We start from the raw sequence: 13,348 nt of genomic DNA, 5'->3' as shown, positions 1-13,348 counted from the left end.
TTTTGAAATATACAATTGAAATATTCAATGCATTATTAACGATAATCGTCATGCTGAGCAACAGAATGGCGGGGGGTCCTGGAACTGTTGATCAATAGGTACAAAGTTAGTTAGACAGGAAGAATAAGTTCTAGGGGATCTATTTGGAAACATGCTGAATCCCAGGCTTTGGAATCAGGCAGGGCAGGCTCCACAGGCTCCACCCCCAGAGACTGGTTACTGCAGCATTTTAACCCTTGGTGAGCTTTGTTCTATCTTATTCCAGAAGGAAAGTTTCATATTGTTAATGAATTCAGTGCCGCATTTCTTTGCCAACACTCCCAACACAACTTTTATTCTGGGTTCTTGAAAGCACAGCAGCAGCATTGTCGGTGAGAGTGGAATTACTGTATAGAAAGCACAATGGCTCCGGGGCTGAATGGGAGAAAATGTGTCCAGTTCCTGGACTCAGAAAAGATAATGGTCATCAAAAGTAGCTCCAGATGTTCCATATAAACAGAATACATCAAAATGTAGGTATTATACATGGGGGAGGGGAGGGGAGGGAATGTAAATATTATGCCTTCACATTTTAATTCATGGTGACTTCTAAAAGTAGTTAATCAACAAGAGCTTATGCATTTGGAAAGAGCATTAGCAGGGTTAGGTTTATCAGAAGACCAGGAGATGGGCACTGAATTTCTTCTAGTTCTGTGGAAAATTCAGTTGCCAGAATATCTATCTTAAATATAAAAGTCAATGTGTTAGCTAGGAGCATAATAGCTTAGATTTTTTTTTCTTTCAATTTTTATTAGAAACAGATTGTAATTTTAATAAATAAATGCAACTGAAAGTAAAGCATCAAACGTTGCTTTTTAGCATGAACATATACCTATTCTAAAAAGTTCCCTAAGTTAATTAAAATTGCAAAATAAGAACTTTGCAGTTTGAAGATTATATATACATGAAAAGATTGGATAGCATGAGGGGGGCCATGACTATGCTCAAATGTTGGCTGAAAATAGTAAGAACAAAATTCTACATATGGTTAAGGTCTCAATGATCTATTTTTAAAAGATGTTGGAAAAAGACTGGAAGAAAATATACTAAAGTATTCATAATGCTTGCCTTCAAATGGTGGAGTCATGGTTGAATTTTTTCAGCTTTACATTGCTATTCCCATATTTCATATAATCCACATGTTTTATTTTTATAACCCGTTGGGGGAATAAAACGAAATTTCTATGAAATCATAATATAGAAATATGCATATTTCTAGTTCTTTAGAGATGACATTCACATACCCAGAATCTAGCAGCTTTCTACCGGTGGTTTCTTTTTACTTGCTAAATTCTTCTAATCATGATAGGATATATATATATATATATATATATATATATATATATATATATATATATATATATATNGGGTGGGGGGAGGGCTTACTGAAAAAGTCCCTGAAGGTTTCTGAAGCCACCATATAAAGGAAGCAAAAGTATTTTGACTTACTGACATGAATAACAGACTGTTCTACACAAAGTCATATTTCTGAAATGGTGCATTAAGTGTGTCCTGACGACTTTCTGTAGTTTCCTAGACCCCCAAATAGCATTTGTGTGGGCTCTACTCTCTCAATCCTGTAGCATTCTGCATTTTGACACTTTGCCGGTTGGAGTCTGAACTCATTTGCATTTGGCAGCGCTTGATTTCCTGCTTTCACAGAAGGGGGGGGGGGGGCATGCAAAAGCCTTTGCAGTAACCCCCTCAAAGGGCTCAAAGGGCTTTCTGGACTATATAAAACTATGTTTCCAAGAACTGAGTGAACCACAATGAGGCAGATTTCATTTGAAATGAAAAGAAATCCAGGCTTTGTTACATGCTACACATTTGGAAAACCTAAATTGAAATATCTCTCTTGACAAACCCACATTAGGACTGTTTTCCAGGTCTCTGGCTCTCTGGTCAGCTACACAGAGCTCTCAGTGAATGCAGAAGAGGCTAAGGAAATAACCACTTATGTGTGGCAAAATGTTCCAGCCTTGCAGAGATTTTCCCAAAATCATTAGACCCACCAAAATGCTTTCCATTGGCCAGGTCCACACCTTCTCCATCAGAGTTTCCACACTCCTCCAGCCTCCGAGTACAGTCCATCTGTATTTCCTAAGACAGCCAGTCATTTGTAGCTGAAATGTAGCCGAGGCTAAGTTCCTAAAACCGAGTTCTCTTTGACTGTGAACCAAGAATTAAAAAGAAAGGAAAAGAATTTTCCTCCCAACTTGTTTCAAGGTCAGAATGCAAACATCTGTCCATTTTCCCTCATTCCCATTTCCCAAAGGAGGTGAACTGAGGACAGCTACACTCTGAGGGCACATAGAGATGAACATGTAGTGGGGAGGAGAGCCAGGCATGTTCTGCCACGGTGGTGAGTGGGAAGGCGGTAGGGGTGAGTCACATGCGTTCTACTTCTGGTCGCTTTGGGTCCACTTTAGCACCTGAGCTCTGTGCTCTGTGGAAATGCTCTGTGTCACTGCTCCAACTGCCTATCAGTAGATCAAAACTGGGCTGAGTGACAGCCTGAATTACAATCACCTACAGTAGATTAATATTTATAAATAGTCAACTAATATATTGAATAGATTTAGGGTTTTAGTTCTTCCATTCCTTTCTTCTTTTTTCCTTTTAAATTATGACCCCCCTCAAAAAAAAAAAGCCGTATTTTTAACACTGCAAACCACATTTTAACACATTTTTAAGTGTATACTACAGTATTATAACTATAAGCACGGGTGTTTTACAGCAAATCTCTAGTATGTTTTCATCTTGTACGTGATTAAACATTATACCCATTGAACAGCAACTTTCTTTACCCCTCCCCACCTCCTGGTAACCACCATTCTACTCATTTTGCTTTGATGAGTTTGACTACTTTAGATACCTTATATAAAGGGGAATCATATAGTATGTGCCCTTCTGTGACTAGCTTAGCACTTAGCATAATCTCCTCTTCAAGTTTCATTCATGTTACAGCATAGGACAGGATTTCCTTCTTTTTATGCTGAATAATATTTCATTATTTGTATATAACATTGTCCATCTATCAGTTGATGGACATCAAGATTATTTCCATTTGTTTGGCTATTGTGACTAATGCTGCGATGGACATGGAGGTGGATAGAAGAAATTTTATCCAAAATATATAAGGAATTCCTACAACCAATAGTAAACAACCAAATTAAAAAATGGGAAAACAACTTGAATACACATTTCTCCAAAGAAGATAAATGACTGACAAATAATATACAAAGATGTTCAACATCAGTAATCATCATGGAAATGCAAATCCAAACCACTGTGAGATGTCATTTCACACCTGTTAGAATGGCCATTGTAGTAAAACAACAGAAAATAACAGGTGTTGTCAAGGTTGTAGAGAATTTGGGACACCTGTGCACTGCTGGTGGGAATGTAAAATGATGCAGCCACTGTGGAGAGCAGCATGAATGTTCCTCAAAAAATTTAAAATAGAATTGTCACATTATCCAAAAATCCCACTTCTGGGTATTTGTCTTAAAGAATTAAAAGCAAGGGCTAGGGATATAGCTCAGTTGCTAGAGTGATTGTGTTGCACACACAAGGTCCTAGGTTCAATCCCAAGCACCACCATATTAAAAAAAAATATTAAAATCAGGTTCTTATTCATTGTAGCATCTTGGGGTTGTTTATGTTTGTTTAGAGATTTGATCCATGTAGAACTTGTATTAAGTGAAGTAAAGTTATGATGAGATGAAGTATTGAAATTTGTTTCAGAGACTTTGCTGGCAATACAACTTCTAGTATGTTACTAAAATTTCATGGGTATCGATTTCCTTTTTGTTAAAAGGAGTATGATTCCATCTACCTAAGGAAGACTGCTCTAAGAACTTAATGGGGTAACGTGGGTGAGAGTTTTGTAGACTGGAAAGCACCACCAAATATTTATTGGTACTTAAACACTAATTGTGCTTATCCCATTCCCTTCACAAAATAGAAAAAAAAAAATCACTCCAGAAAGTCTTCATCAATTCTGGATTATTAACTAGGTAAAAACTAACTGTGCATATTTCTTCTTATTATTTAGATTTATGAGGTATTTAATTCTTAAAAAAATAATCTAAGGCAGAATACTTATATGTGTGTATGGTATTTTATGTGCATAATATACTAAATTGTCTTATACGAATCTTTCAAAAATTCTGCACCATTCTTATGTAACAAATTTACTTTCAAAGCAATTAAAAATATATTTCTATATGAAAAAACATTGGAAAATTCCTCCTACTTATCCTTTTTAAAATTTTTTTATTTGTTCTTTTTAATTATACATGACAGTAGAATATATTTTGACATAGCATACATACATAGAGTATAACTTCCCATTCTTGTAGTTGTACATGATGTGAAGTTACACTCGCTGTGTATTCATATGTGAACATAGGAAAGGTATGTCTGATTCATTCTACTATTTCCTGTTCCCATCTGCCCCCCGCGGCCTCCTACAGCCCCCATCCAATCTGGTGACTCTCCCCTTATTACTCCTAGTGCCTATTGTGAGTCAGCACCCACATATCAGAGATAACATTCAGCCTTTGGTTTTGGGGGATTGGCTTATTTCACTTAGCATGATAGTCTCTAGTTCCATTCATTCACTGGCAAATGCCATAATTTAATTCTTCTTTAAGGCTCAGTAATGTTCCATTATGTATATGTACCATATTTTCTTTATTCATTCATCTGTACCTAGGTTGGTTCCAGAGCTTAGTTATTATGAATTGAGCTGCTATAAACATTTTGAGGCTGTGTCATTATAGTAGGCTGATTTTAAGTCCTTTGGGTGTATGCCAAAGAGTGGGATAACTGAATCAAATGGTGATTCCATTCCAAGTTTTCTGAGAAATCTCCATACTGCTTTCCAGAGTGGTTGCACCAATTTGAAGTCCCACCCAGGAATGTGTGAGCATACCTTTTTCCCCACATCCTCGTCAACATTGTTACTTGTATTCTTGATAATTGCCATTCTGACTGAAGTGAGATGAAATATCAGGGTACTTTTAATTTGCATTTCTCTAATTGCTAGTGATGGTGAACACTTTTTCATATATTTGTTGACTGATCGTAATTTTTCTGTAAAGTGTCTATTTAGTTCCTTTACCCATTTATTGATTGACTTTTTTTGTTTGTTTGTTTTTTTGTTTTTGTTTTGGTGTTACGTGTCTTGAGTTCTTTATATATTCTAGAGATTAATGCTATATCTGAAGTGCAGGTGGCAAAGATTTTTTCCCATTCTGTAGGCTCTCTCTTCACATTCTTTATTGTTTCTTTTGCTGTGAAGAAGCTTTGTATCATCCCATTTACTGATTCTTGAATTTATTTCTTGAACTTTAGGAGTCTTGGTGAGGAATTTTATTCCTAAACCACCATGATGGAGATTTGGTACTACTTTTCTTCCAGTAGGCACAGAGTCTGTGGTCTAATGCCTACGTTCTTGATTCACTTTGAGTTGAGTTTTGTGCAAGGTGAGAGATAGGGGTCTAATTTTATTTTGTTACATATGGATTTCCAGTTTTCCCAGTACCATTTGTTGAAGAGGCTATCTTTTATCCATAGTAGGTTTTTGGAGCCTTTGTCTAGTATGAGAGATCTGTATTTATGTGGGTTTTTCTCTATATCTTCTATTATGTATCATTCATCTTCAAGCCTGCTTTGGGGCCAATACCATGACTTTTTTGTTACTATAGCTCTGTAGTATAATTTAAAGTCTGGTACTGATACCTCCTGTTTCACTTTTCATGCTTGAAGATTGCTTTGGCTATTCTGGGCCTCTTATTTTTCCAAATAAATTTTATGATTGCTTTTTCTACTTCTATGAAAAGTATCATCGGAACTTTAATGAGAATTGCATTAAATCTGTACAATGCTTTTGGTAGCATGGCCATTTTGACCATATTAATTCTGCCTATCCAAGAACATGGGCAGTCTTTCCATCTTTTAAAGTCTTCTTCAATTTTTTTCTTTAGTATTTTGTAGTTTTCATTGTATAGGTCTTTCACCTCTTTTGTTAGATTGATTCCCAAATATTTTATTTTTTTGAGGCTATTGTGAATGGGATAGTTTTCTTAATATCTCTTTCAGTTGATTCATCACTGATGTATAGGAACACAATTGATTTACATGTGTTAATTTCATATCCTCCTACTTTGCTGAATTCATTTATGAGTTCTAGAAGTTTTCTAGTCCTTGAGGTGCACCTGGAACACTAGTTTTTTTGTTTGTTTGTGTGTGTGTCTTCTAAAAATAGAATCATGTTATTGGCAAATAGGGATAGTTTGAGCTCTTTTCTATTGTGTATCCCTCTTACTACTACTTAGTGAGTCTCAAGTTCCAGGATAGAAGACCAATCAAACTCTGAATGAAACAAAAAGTACTTGCAGTTCAGGTGCTCTGGCACCAAATTTCCCATGTGCTGCCTCCTGTGCTGGGGAGGGAGGAGAACTCATCTCCCAAGAGGGTGCCCTTTCTGTCACACTCTGCTTTCTGCAGTTCTCTTGTGTTACTCATTCTACCACATCATCTCTGCAGCTCAACATAACAAGTCAGTTCAGCAACACAACGCTCACTGGAACTTCAGGATCCCTTGGGGATATAAAGTATAGACAGCTGAAGTTAATTTCCTGCACAAGGTTATGTTACTTGTTTAGCGTGGTGGTTCTCTCCAAAGGATTCCAATTTCCCCCTTACATTTTTTTAGTTCACGGTGCCTGATGTATATTAGATATCCATATTGTAAAGATTGTTTTGTTGTAGTTATTTTTATGTTTAAACTTACATCCATTTCCTTGAGGTGCACCTGGAACATCTTGATTCTTCCCCATCTGTGTGTCCATGTGGATATTATGGAGACTCAGGCTAATAGTTAAGATTTGACATTAAACTTGACCTAGATTTGAATTCTGGCTTTTCAACCCATAGCTCTGTAACCTCGAATATGTTACTTAATCTCACTGAGCTTTCAGTTCCTCACCTGTAAAATGGGACAAATAATACAAGCTGCACAGGTTTTGTAAAACTGTATGCAATTGAGACGTGTTGAAAACATAGACCAATGCATATGCAATTTTCTATTTTTAATTTCTTTCTAAAGCATGCATTTTTTTAATTGAAAGAAAATAGATATTAAAAGTTGGGTGGCTCAAATCTGTAAACCCAGCAACTCTGGAGGCTGAGAGTCACGAGGATCACAAGTTCAATACTTGCCTCAGCAATTTAGTGAGGCCCTAAGCAACTTAGCAAGACCCTGTCTCAAAATTTAAAAGAAGAGCTTGGGGTGTAGCTTAGTGATAAAGAGTCCCTGGGTTCAGTTCCTAGTACCAAAAAGAAAAAAAGAGAAGAAAAACCCCAGATATTAAGAAAAATGACACAATATTCCCATTAACTTTAAGATGAGAGGTTTGAAAGAAGTTTTATGCATGCTTTGTGTTTATTGGGATATATCTCAAATAGCTACAAATTCATTTTTATTTTCCTTTGCTATTTCAAAGGAAAATTTTTGGAAGTATTATGTATTAGTTGAGATTTTTCAATTGCAAGTGATAAACAAAACCTCAATTGAAACTGGCATGAGTGAAAAATGGGATTTAAAGGTTCAAGTTGCGGAAATGTCCAAGAGTGGATTTTGGAATAGCTGACTCCAGCATTTAAACAATTGCACATAGTAAGATTTTAATGACTTTCTATTATCCTTACTTAACAATTTTTTCATTGTTATTTCACCAATTCAGATCAATTCATTTTCTCTCCCTCTTTCTTTCTTGATTTTTTTAGAATATGTTTTCACTAAGAAAGTCTCTAAGATCTTAGCAACTCTGATTCCCTGATACCAATTTTTTTCAAGTTTAGCTTGAATCAAACTTTTTCCTAAATGGTCCTGTTTGATCTACTTTTACCATGATAGCACTAACTTTAAAGCACAGGAGAATGTGGAAGAAGCCTTTATCTGACAGCATTGTTTGTTACTGCAGTTTTTATCTAAGAGGCAGGTACAAGTCTCAATATTCAATCAGTAAATTAAGAAGAAGCCAAGAATCCTGCTTTTCTCTTCTTTCTGCTCTGTCCTTCATTGAAGGTAAGCTTAAAAGGAAAGAAAATAAAAGTAAAAATTTTAATATGACCACTATCTTAAAACAATTCCACATTATCTAAAATAGTTCACTTGAAGAAAGTTGCATATGTTTACGCTTTATATTTTGCTAAGCATGCTTCCTTGATTATAGAACAAATTTCCCAACACATCTAGTGTCTTATTTATTTTTTATTTATTCCTAAAAATTAGCACAGTAGCTTGCAAATAATGGAAGATCACAGAATTTCAAAACATTTTATTTTACAAAAAAATTGTAAATAATATATTCGATCTACATCTACCGAGCTACATCCCTAAGTTAAGACACACATTTCAAAGATAATTTTCTAAACTAATGCTCTCTTAATTGTGTAAAATACAGAACTTAAAATTTGGAATGTAAAAATACAGAATTTTTTCTGCTTAAAAAAAAATAGTAAATATTTCCTGCTTGAGAGACCCTGCAGCTTTGTAACTACACAAATCTGTCATAGTGCCAAATGACCATCAGAATACATAGGTGTTTCTGTCTTCCAGTAGAATGCTCTTTACAAAAACAGGCCAAATTTAACCAACCAACCACAGTAGTTTGCTGCCCCCAGTTCTAAAAAGAGAATAAGGGAAACATCTTTTTCAGGTGATGAACCATTCAGGTTGCCAGGGTCTGAAGGGTTTCATGGGATAAGAAATGCAGAGTAGAAAGGGCAGTCCTGGTTGGGTGTGGTCCCCTTACTTTCCTAGATTCTAAAATCATTCAACTCATTCATTCACTCAGTAATCCACGCTGTAATGAAAACCAACTAACATTAAACCAACATTAAAATTTCACATTAAGAAAAAGCACTTAGATGTTCTGCCATTACCTGACAATCATATAAATGGCAATTCTGAAAGCAACTATAACAGGCATTATTTTACTTTATTAATATATATTTTTTAAATTTGGACATACTTTAAAATGAACATACTGCAGTATCAACATGAGACAAGAGGATAGGATATTACTCAAAGGAAAACTCACACAATGTAACAATATAAACTTTTTTGAACTTACATCATATAGAAGTTCTTCTTCACTAGTGTTTCACCAACACGTTTTATTCAAGCAATAAATGATTTCTTCCTGTAATAAAAATCCCAAATTAGACTTCTTTATAGGCCAGAAATCTGAAGAGGTTGCCAAATGTGCTTAGGAAAATCCCAGTGACTTCATGATTCATCATTTGTATTGAAAATTAGAAGGTGGGAAATTGAGGGGAGAAAAAAAAATCTCTAATAAGGATTAGAAACAAATGATTCATTTCTTAAATTTTTTTCAGAGAAGCAAATTATAGCCAAATTATAGGTCTAACAAACCATAATTAAGGCATAAGAGGAATTATGGGGGATTGAGAGGTGAAGAAGGCCATGTTTCAACTTAAATATCAATTTCATTTAGCATCATTAAAATTAGCCCTTTCCTGCTACAAATTCTTTTAGTTTCTGAAGTCACTATTTAATGAAAAAGAAAATGGAATGTTAGAACCTACACATACAAATTAAGTGGGATTAAACATGGGATGGAACTTTTATAAAATTTAAAATAACATTCAGATGCAAAGGTAGATAATATTTTTACCTGGAAATTGGGAGAGAGGCTTCCTGTCTAATGGTCAGGAGAACAAGAAGTACACACATTTTGCAATTTGAGTGCTTCGAGAGACTGTCTGAAACTGTCATCGCTCTGAGCAGTGTTTCTCTTAGGATAGTTTTGAGACTCGGAGTAGAGAATGACACTAATTTTCAATTTGGGCATTACATAGCAAACCATAGTAAAAAGAGTTCTTAACAATGAAATGAATGATTTTAAAATAAATGGTTATCTGATTATCATTCCAAAGTACCATTTTTCTTACTGCTTTGACTTTTGTTGCATATTTTATTAAAATGGCCAGGGAGAACCATACTTCAATAATTCAAGAATAACCAAAAAAACAAGAACAACAAAAAAACAAACAAACAAAACAAAACAAAAAATACTTTTAAACTGTAGAGCATTTTTATTTTATATCATTATTGTACATGTTGGATAGATGCTATATATAGAACAGGATGCTTTGGGTACACATTAAATCAGAGCGAGAGAGTTAGGCTTTTTTTTTTTCTTCTTTAGAATTTTAATTGCATTCATTTGCAATCCAGTAGAGGAAGTAAACAGCATACTAGTAACATTCATCAGTGAGAATAGGGTTAAAATTGATTTCAACAGAGTCTGGCTTTGTGAACCTAATCAAATGAGGCCTGCAGAGTTGATACTTTCTCCCATTTTCTCAGTAATAACAGTTCATTCAAAGACTTTATAATCATTTTATTAGACATCCTTGTCAGAAGACTAGTAACTGTGGAAAAATGGAAGTATAAAAATGTAAGTTTGTACATTCCCCTTGTCTGGTTGGAGAACATTCAAAAGCAACAAGGAGAAAGGGGAATGAAAATTTACAAATTCCATTTTCAACAAAAGTGGGAGATGGCTAAAATCCCTGGAGCCCTAAATGGGTGTAAGAGCTACTAGTGCAAAGCAGATTGAGCTCCAGAGGACAGAAGAAGTCAGGGAGGAAGAAGCCCAAAGAAATGGCAAAGTGGACTTTAGCAGGGGCAGAAGGCCAACCCCCACAGAGAGCAGAAAGAGCAAAACTCAACTTCCAGAAGTGAGGGGAAGAGTCTGTTAAATTTCCATCCTTTTTTGCAACATAGGATTGAGACACTCTGGCACCAGAAGCAACCCTGGACCTGGGTTCATTTTGAGACATGGGAGAAAGAAATCTACATAAAATACCACACACCTGAAACACATATGTACAAACAAACAAGCAGTTTTTCTAGTGCAACTGGGCTCAAGATAGTTTTGTATCCTCCCATCTTACCTGTACCCACAGGCTGGGGAAAACCAAAAAGCAAAAGTCCCATTTGTCTGCAGCACAGACCCAGATCCTCCTCCACACCTGAAACTCCTGTAATATGGTCCAGAAAAATGTACCTTTTCAATGATGAATTGAAACAGAAAAATAAGAATGGGTGTACAAAGGGATAGTTCCAAAGTAACAATAACAATAATAATATTAATAATAATTTAAAATAAACAGCAAAGAATATGCAACATGGAGACAGCAAAGCATCATCATTAATACAATGGAGTTTGAAAGCAGACAGCTTTAAAAATCTCTGGAGTAGCCAGGTACAGGGGTGCACACCTATAATCCCAGTGGCTCAGAAAGCTGAGGCAGGAGAATCACAAGTTCAAAGCCAGCCTCAGCAATTTTATAAGGCCTTAAGCAACTTAGCAAGACTCTATCTCTAAATAGAACATAAAAAAGAATGGGAATGTGGTTCAGTGGTTGAGTGCCCCTAGGTTCAATCTCCAGTACCAAAAAAATCAATCTATGAATCAATCTCTGGAGTAAATTAATTTGCATCTTTGTGTATCAGGTTTTTTTCTCAGTTTTTAAACAAAGTTCAAGCTAATACTGGAGTGAGTTATTAGAATGATTAAATAAACTAATTGTAAAACTCTTAGAATCATTCCAAATACACAGTAAGTTCTATATAAATATTAATTTTTAAAAATGATACCATGAAACACATGTATATTGTGACTAGTCACATTAGGTTGATTTTTAAAAATGTGTTAATGGTGAAAGATCAGTCTATCTAGCAAGACTACAAAGCAGAAATATAACAATAATCAAAGTAAATAATGGAGAAAATGAAGCTAGGATGACTTAAAGGGTTCAGAAAGTATACGAATAATTAAAGTGACAAAATTAAATTAAATTAAAGAAAAACTGTTTTAACTAATTGGAGATAAAATAATGTCTACAGAAGACAAGTGAAAGAAATACAACACAGACATTGGGGTTCTTTAATCACATCATAAAACTAAAAATATGCCACAGAACAAATATTCTCAAACATAATAGAAAATACGTTTTATACAATAGAAAATGATTTGAATTTACTGTTTGAAAACATGCACTATGTATTGGGGAACACTCACTCACTAGACCAACAGTAAGACAAATCTTCATTTATTAATAAACTGAAGATAAAGCCTTTCTTGGATAGCTGGCTAAAGGATCAGGTTACTTATGAGAGGTAGGGGGAAATAAGGCTGGCAACAGATTTCTCTCTGACATCATTCAATATAAGAGCAAACCCCAAAAGAAACTTGTAGGGGAAAAAAAGCACAACCCAGCTAAATTGGTATTTGAGCATAAAGGTCAACAAACTATATTTATCATGTAACAATGAAGTAATATTTCATGTACAAAATTTGCTAGAGGACCCAAGAGAACCACAATAAAAGGATTGGTTGTGGTGTACAATTGACTATATTTACATGTACAACTAAGAATAAAACAAATGTAGAAATTAGGGTGGTGATACAGAGGTAAATTGTGTGTGTGTGTGTGTGTGTGTGTGTGTAGGTTGAAAGGAAAGAGAAAAGCAGTAGAATGTAAAGAATGCTGACTTCTCATCTATATTGACCAGGAATCAAAGAATATTAGTTAAGATTAATAAGCCAAGTAATAGCAATAAAATCCTATTAAATAAACAAAACCAAACCTTAAAAAAAAAACAAAACCCAATGTAATTGATTAAAATTAGGTAGTAGAAGCTAGGTGTTGTGACACATGCCTGTAATACCAGCGGCTTGGAAGACTGAGGCAGGAGGATCATGAGTTCAAAGCCAGCCTCAGCAACTTAGTGAGGCCCTGAGCAACTCAGTGAGACCTTTTCTCTAAATAAAATATAAAAAAAGAGCTGGGTGTGCCTCAGTAGTTCAGTGCCCCTGGGATTAATCCCTGGTACCAAAATAAATAAATAGATAAATATAGGTAGTAGAGGAAAAAGGAAAGAAAGGGGAAACCATGTGATCAGGAGACAGAAGGGGAAGGGGCCAGGGTCTCAATATCACCATTGAGGGCATGCTCCAGTGACCAAACTTCCTTTTACTTTGTACCACTTCTTAACAGTTACACCACCTCCAAATAGTGCTACAGTCCAGAAGACCAAGCCTTTGACACATGGACCTTTGAGGGACAATCAAGATATAAACTATAGCAGTTTTTAAGTTGACAAATAGGATTTGTATATATTTACAGTATATGCGTACATTACAAAATGGTCAAATCAAACTACTTAACATACATATGACCTTACAGTATTACCTTACAA

General features: G+C 35.2%; 1 long non-coding RNA gene across 1 annotated transcript in view; it reads left to right on the top strand.

Annotated features, from left to right (window-relative positions):
* Positions 1–347: 347 nt before the first annotated feature.
* Positions 348–13,348, top strand: part of LOC125616340 — a 72,587-nt gene continuing 59,586 nt past the window's right edge. The window contains exon 1 of the long non-coding RNA XR_007346961.1: positions 348–512. This is a non-coding gene — a long non-coding RNA (uncharacterized LOC125616340). The remainder of the gene's footprint in view (positions 513–13,348) is intronic.

The sequence above is a fragment of the Marmota marmota genome, unplaced genomic scaffold, assembly GCF_001458135.2.
Source record: "Marmota marmota marmota unplaced genomic scaffold, marMar, whole genome shotgun sequence".
NCBI classification, from domain to species: Eukaryota; Metazoa; Chordata; class Mammalia; order Rodentia; family Sciuridae; genus Marmota; species Marmota marmota.
Note: the sequence above shows the minus strand (reverse complement) of the source record. Positions and strands in the feature narration are given on the sequence as shown.